We start from the raw sequence: 7,114 nt of genomic DNA on the forward strand, positions 1-7,114 counted from the left end.
AACTGTATTCTTGCTTTTGCCACCAAAAATTACACTGCCATGATCAGGTTTTCCATTTAAATGAATGAAGTCTTTCAGGAGCTCAGGTTTTTCAGGTTTCCCTCAATAGTCAGCCCTACTAAAATGAGGCATTTCCTTTTAGTGCATAGTTTCCTACCAGTAGCCATGATTAGCAAGAGACACAGCTGTGTCAAGAGATGGAAAAGCAGAAACAACTACAGACAACATTAAATGTGATGCTTAGTTTTCTTTGTTTTTAATAAATTTTTACAGTACAGAGGTAGGAATGATGTTAAGTTCAATCCTGGCACATCTGCACTATGCTGACCACCACTGAACCAAATTTGAAATAAGACCAGCTACTGAACATTACTCAGACATGTGCAGGTCACAGCAAGCCTTGTGTTACTTCAGCCACAGGTCGCAAGAAATACATTCACCCTGGCTTAAGCCATCAGAGGCATCTCTCCTCTCTGATGTGATGCAGGAGTATCCATACTGAGGAAGCTAGGTCTGCTAAAAATTCAAGTCCTTAGGTGGTAGGTTAAGGGGGTCATTCAGCATACTATCCAGTGGTGACAATGAAAGTGATACCTTTTGCAGAAAAGGTGTTTAAAAAAATAGGACTTAAAATTTGTGATTTTTCTGCCCAGGAAAAGAAAATGCAAGTATTTTAGCATAATACTTAATCAACAATGCTCAAAAGAACAAGAGTTAAAGTTAATTCTAAGCGTGTGTACTTTGCATTTTATTTGAAAACCTACTTTTTTCTTCTTCCAAAGAGCTCCCTTTCCCTTGTTGCCAGGGCTTGTGTTTTGCCTCAGGCTTGTCATAATCCCAAATTCTTTACAGTTTTGCATTTTTCTCCTGTCAGCTCAGGAAGACCTTTCATTTCATTTTTTTTTTTTTTTTTTGCTCTTTTTCCTCTCAGGCCCTCTCTCTTCTATGCTCATATTTACTACATGTGACCATGTTTTACACTTCCTCACTATTACTTTCCTAGGGTTTCTTTAATCCAGTGTATCACATTGTACAAGAAATACGTCCATGTTGTTTACTTGTCTCCCTCAGGCACCCTTCCTCACCTTTCATATGGTTGACTAGTCATTTCTTCTCTTTCTTTCAGTTTATTTTCTCTTCAGTCTTCCATTACCTTCCTCTGCTATAATCACTATCAAACTAATAAATTGTTTCCGTTGCCAGTGGGGCAGCTCTTATTTAAGTTCACATCTATTCAGGACAGGGGCTGTTCCTGCCCTCCCCTGATGAGGACTCATTAACATTAAGGCCCAAGAATTGTTGTCTCAAAGATACTTGAGACAAAGAAAATGTCAGTGTGGATGCAGCCTGCTCTTGGGAGTTTTAAGAAATTGAGAGAGACTGAAACATTTCATCAATACTAATCTTGCACTGATCTTTAAAACAACTGCAGTTAAAGATTTCCACTCTGACTGACGCAGCCTGCGTCACTACATTTATTTTTATTTGCTTCAAAAGCCTAACTTCAGCCCTGTAAGGAGTCACCAGCTATGGCTTAAAGCAGTATGATAGCAGTCATATGCAGACTAGTTTATAGCCAGGCAAGGGAGCAGCAGCTACAAAATCGGGCATTTCTGTCACTTGGCAGAGCAAAGCTGTCAGGTCACTGACAGCTCGTCCATTTTCTCATTCCTAAGAGTTGAATGAGAAAAACTGGAAAATCAACTTCTGCAGATAGAGCTAACAAATATTACTGGGACATAAGAAACCCATTAGTCACAGATTTCAAGAACTCAAAGGTGCCATTAATAAAAACATAACTACTATCCCCAAACTATTTTATTTGGCAGGTATGCATACATTTTCCTTTACCTATGATTATCCAAATAAATCAGCGTGCAAGCACACATTAGACGGGACATTCTCTCAAGAGCATGGAAGGAGGTTTTCAACTTCTGACTTCCCAGGGCAGATGCGGGGGGCAGAGTCACAATTAGCTTGGAGTTGCTGGTCTCAGCTCAGTTGGGCAAGAGACAAGGAAATAATATCAAGCACTGGCAGTGCAGCTCTTTAGACAACAGGAGCCAGTAACTTATGTTTTTAAAAGCCAGTTCTGGAGCTGGCTGTGATCTTAATATTTGGTCCTAATGAGATGGACTGCACTTTCTCCAGCACAGCTGTATGCAAAGCTGTTTTTCTGAGCCAAGGCTGCTGTCCTGGTCTAATTACTGTAATAATTCCATATTCCCCTGATTTGTGCAATTAACTTGGGTTTGTGGTTTTGCAGAGAAGACTGTTATTAAAACAAAATCAAGCTAGTTATTGGTAGCAGTGGTGCTTGCATTACTTCAGCACCTCTGAAACCTAGTCATGGCTTAGGATCCTGGTGTCCTGAGGCTGTGCTAAGAAGGATGAAGACAAGTAATGAGTACACATCGTATGTCACAAGATGGAAGCACTGCATCTTTCTCCACGTTAGCAGTATGGCTCAGCATTTTACATTTGGTTCTTTGTGGACACCTGATACCCTGTTGCCCACTAAATATTGGCCTTGGGGCCTACCCAGAGTGACAAAATACAACTCATCTATTCAGATACGAAACCACCTTCCTCAGAGTGGGGTCTGTTGTGGGGAAAGGGGAGTAGCTATTGTAGGTACTCACATGGTTCCCATAAGAGCAATACTAAAACACTTGACTGTACCTCATGGCCTCTTCATTGTGACATCCCTGTGCAGAGATGAAGCCTAGGATTTGACACCTTCAGATCGAAGCATCTTTCTCAGGGTGACAGAAAACCCTGTGGTAAAGGAGAAAATGAATTCAGATTTTCCTAGTAACCTCAGGGCTTACAGTCCATTGTTCTCTGAACAACTTTTCCTCACATCACAGTAGCTTGACATGCTTATGAGAAGTTAATATGCAAGAGTTCAGACAACATATATATTTTTTCCTTTTTAAAAATGCCATTACAAAGTAATTGTATCTTTTTTTGTAACTTCTTTTGTTTTAAAATATGCTAAGAAGTTTTAGGCTTTTGAGGGAAAAAATATCAAAGCTGCTGAACACCACAAAATTTTGTAGCTTTAGTGCAGGACTGGAAACCATCAATGTAAAGTCCTAAGGCCCTTCCATTATCTTAACCATGTTTCATCTAAAATAGTTACACCATTTCCCAAGCAGCTGCTATGCAATCATAGTTGTACTTGCACTGCTTTTCCCCCGTGTTTTATAAAGTGAGCAAAAATTTATTAACCACATTTGAGGACAGGCTCTCCCTACACATATATTTTTCCATTCAACCTAAGTAATTTCTCCTCCTACTTCTTGATCCTATTTTCAAACTTCTAACCTCTTCTTTGTTCAGCTCCACCGGTGTTTACTCACTTTCCCCACCCACATTCCCCTCCATTGTTTTTGTTTGCAGTCTCTAGAAAATAGAAATTTTATAAATTAAAATTTAGGTGAAGACCTCATTCTTTGATTCCAGGAAATAATAGTTCTGAATGAAACAGTTTGATGTCTTACTTTGAACTAAACACAAGAGCCATGATTTTAATGCTAGCCCATTTATCCATCTAACAGTTCACTACAAAATATAACCGTGCTGATTCTCTTAGAAAGTAGTACTCCATGAAAGTAATGTGGTTACATATTCATTGGGGAGCACCTAAAAAAGCCACTACCACAATTATGTATCATTGGTTGTGTGTTCAAGATTAAGCTAAAACACTGTTTAAATCTTTTGGATTACATTCTATTACCTTTGTCTATATACACTAGGAAGATTTCAAATCTGCATGCCATCCCTTAAATCTAACAACAGATTAGCATAAAAACCTGTAAGATTATAAGTCAAATATATAACAGATACATAAATGTGAATCTGCTATGCAGTACAACATAATGAAATTGTAAGTTTGTAACTTACTATCCAAAATTTATCAGTATATTTATCTTGTAGGTTTCTAACCCAATTCTTTAAGTAAAGAAATCTACTCACTAAAAGAAAGACAAATTACTAAAGTGTAATCTTACCCTTTTTTCACCCCCTGCGTATAAACAAAAACCAAAGTTGTTATAAGGTAAAGTCAGGAGTCCTTGCTGCCACTTAAATAGTGAACAACGCAAAGCCAAAAAGAGTGTTTTAATATTTTGTATACCCAACATCCAACTTTAAAACTTTTTTGAAACTGCAGACAAGGAGAGCTCAGAGCATGAATTCTCTCTTATGATCTGTCTCCAGTGCTGTTTCTCTGCTTTTAGACCAAGAGGAACAGACAGTTTTACCATATTCAGCTGCAGACAAGAGGTAGATAAGTTCATTCTTTCTTGTTAGTAGAACGAATGAGCATGTGAAGAACTTACCTTTTCCTCATTTTCTTGATTCCAGATGCTTCACAGTCTTCAGCTTTGCAAAACTTCACCAGCCTGTGTGACCCCACAGCAGAGTATTGAGTTATTCATTATGGCAAACTTCCTACTGTTCAGCCTCAGTTTATGAGGCCAGGCTAGCTGAGGTGGATAACAAACAAGAAAAAGGGAAAAAAGATAACAAGTGGAAGCATCCTCAGGGGAAACTACAACCATTCTAAGAAACAGTGGGTCTGATTAAGGCACTCTGTTCTTTCACCATGTCAGCCAGTTAGTTTACTGACTATTGACTTTGGCTGTAGGTCACTAGGGTGCTAATGCCAGGCAAAGCAAAAGGCATCTTGTCCTTTGATAGGATTTAAGGGTAATCTTAGGAAGGAAGAGTGAGAACACTTATTAGCATTTGGGGGTGTGATTGTTAATCCAGCAGTGGTGCATGGCTGATATATTAACTGTCTCACTCACAGAAACAAATGGAAGAAGGTTCTGCCAAGAATCTGCCTTTCATTGACTGAGACCACAAAGTCTGAATCCCATTCTTAAATCAAAGCCATGGTAAATGCTGAGCCTGTGTGTTTCACAATGAGGGATTAATTCTTTCTTAATGCATAATCCTACCTGCCTACAGAGGAGACGCTGCTGTAGAGAATTTTTAAAAGCCTAAAGAAATATACCTAGTGTTTTATACGATACATACAGAGAGAGATACAGAGGGAGAAATATTTCTGCATGCATTTTTCTCCTATTTAATCAACATCATCAGTAGCTAAACTAGGTCAGGTCAAAAGTAAGCCAGTAATGCTTTCTCCACTTCTTTCCCTGTATTATCAAATCCTAATTCCATGTGTGGCATTGCTGCAGGAGCCGCCAAACGGCATGCTAAACGTTGCTCTTCTTCAAAGCACTGTAGTCCTGTTGAGTATTGCAGCCTCTCACTCAAGAGAACATTATTTTCCCCCAGCAGGTTTACAATTCAGCCATTTACCATACTGAAGTAGCTGCATTAGCAGCTCAGGCAAAAATATCTTTCATTTGCAGCATTTTTTAGACTTCCATCATACACACCTATTTTCATGCTGCAATGATACATTCAGGAAAACACACTTGCTGATCTACAGTCAGCCCAGTACAAGGATCAGAGGGGATGTGTGGTGCTGATGAGACTCACAGCTGCAGCCATCCACATGAAGAACATGAGGAACATCTTTCACAAAATAATTCAGCAGCAAGTTTTCCCCCATGTCCCAGAAAAAAAAAAAAAAAAAAAAGCCTATTTTATTAGTGAATAAAACATATCACAAGCTTGCCCAATACACTCACTGAGTGGGCACAAAGGTTTTGAAGTTATTCCTTCCTGCAACAGCTATCAGATAACAGAGTAACTGGAAAGATACGATCCACAACAATGTTGAGTTAGAAGTCACATCCACACACAGTTTTATTTAACCCTTTGGTTTGACTACAAGTAGTCCTGACAACTTGTTGGCTTGTTGTTATCTTCAGGTGGAGGTTTCAAGTTAATTTTTTAAACTCTCATGGCATAGGCAGCGTACCTCTCGATTTAAATTGAAAAAAATCCTCTCTTGCACTCTGGAGTCTCCAGCAGCTTAACATACTCCAAACTGGATCTGCCAAAAATAACACTAAACAACAAAAAGGGCATTAAGAGAAGGTTCTGATGGCTCTTTTGAATTTGTTCTAGGACTCCCAACCCAAAACACATCTTCTTGTTTAGGTGGGCTCTGTTCTCCTGGTAGACAAGTTGAACATAAACCAGTGGTGTGCCCCTGCAGCAAAGAAGGCCAATGGTATTCTGAGCTGCATTAGGAGGAGCATTGCCAGCAAGTTGAGGGAGGTAATCCTTCTCCACTGCTTAGCATTGGTGAAGCCACACCTAGAGTGTCTGTTTCTGGGCACATGTTAAGAGAGTCTGGTGAGCATCTCAGAAAGGCTGAGAGAGGTGGGACTGTTCTGCCTGGAAAAGGCCCCAGGGGAATCTCACCAAATACTTGAAGGGAAGGTACGCAGGAGACAGAACCAGGTACGCAGGAGACAGAACCAGGCTCTTTTCAGTGGTGTCCCGTGACAGGACAAGAGGCCAGGAACACAAATATTAACTTATAAAAAAAAAAATCCTTGAAGGCAACAGACACAGGTTGCACAAAGGCATTGTGTAGTCTCCCTCCTCATATATACTCAGAGTCTGTCTGGACACAGTCCTGAGCAACCTGCCCTACGTAGCCCTGCCTGAACACAAGGGTTGGACAAGATGACCTCCAGAGGTCCTTTCCTACTTAACTGTTCTGTGATTCTGGTCTCTACCCTGAAGGGCCAGATGTGCAATGCTTAACTTTCATGGACTCTGGTCCTTTATCAGGCATAACATTGACCCTAATAAGCTGAATTCTTTAGTCTCCCTTTCATAATTCTTCTCAAGTCTGAGTAACCTACTGGTATTATCCCTAATGAGATCTACTCGCTGTTAGGGCCGATAACAGCATTGCTTTTGGAAAAAAAGAGCAACTAACATTTGCATCATGTCTTTATGGCAGTAGGATTTTTCCCATTTGACTTACAAGTTTAATTGTTAATTAGTACATGTGCCAGATATCTCATAAAAACAAGCCAAGACATAGTTCTTGGTTCAAGCAATCTGCATTCTTTAACAAGTGAGAATCATTAGCAGGCAATAAATAAAAGAAACAGAAAAGATAAAGAGGGTAACACTGCCTATAAAAAGGCCAAATGTTACCTATGCACAC

General features: G+C 39.7%; 1 long non-coding RNA gene across 1 annotated transcript; it reads right to left on the bottom strand.

Annotated features, from left to right (window-relative positions):
* Positions 1 to 1,621: 1,621 nt before the first annotated feature.
* On the bottom strand, positions 1,622 to 5,589 carry LOC118167127. The gene is made up of 3 exons (XR_004750958.1): positions 5,418 to 5,589; positions 4,347 to 4,493; positions 1,622 to 2,778 (listed from the first exon to the last, which is right to left on the bottom strand). It is a non-coding gene; the product is annotated as an uncharacterized LOC118167127 (long non-coding RNA).
* Between the last annotated feature and the right edge of the window lie 1,525 nt (positions 5,590 to 7,114).

Source organism: Oxyura jamaicensis, chromosome 4 (assembly GCF_011077185.1).
Source record: "Oxyura jamaicensis isolate SHBP4307 breed ruddy duck chromosome 4, BPBGC_Ojam_1.0, whole genome shotgun sequence".
In the NCBI taxonomy this organism is placed as follows: Eukaryota; Metazoa; Chordata; class Aves; order Anseriformes; family Anatidae; genus Oxyura; species Oxyura jamaicensis.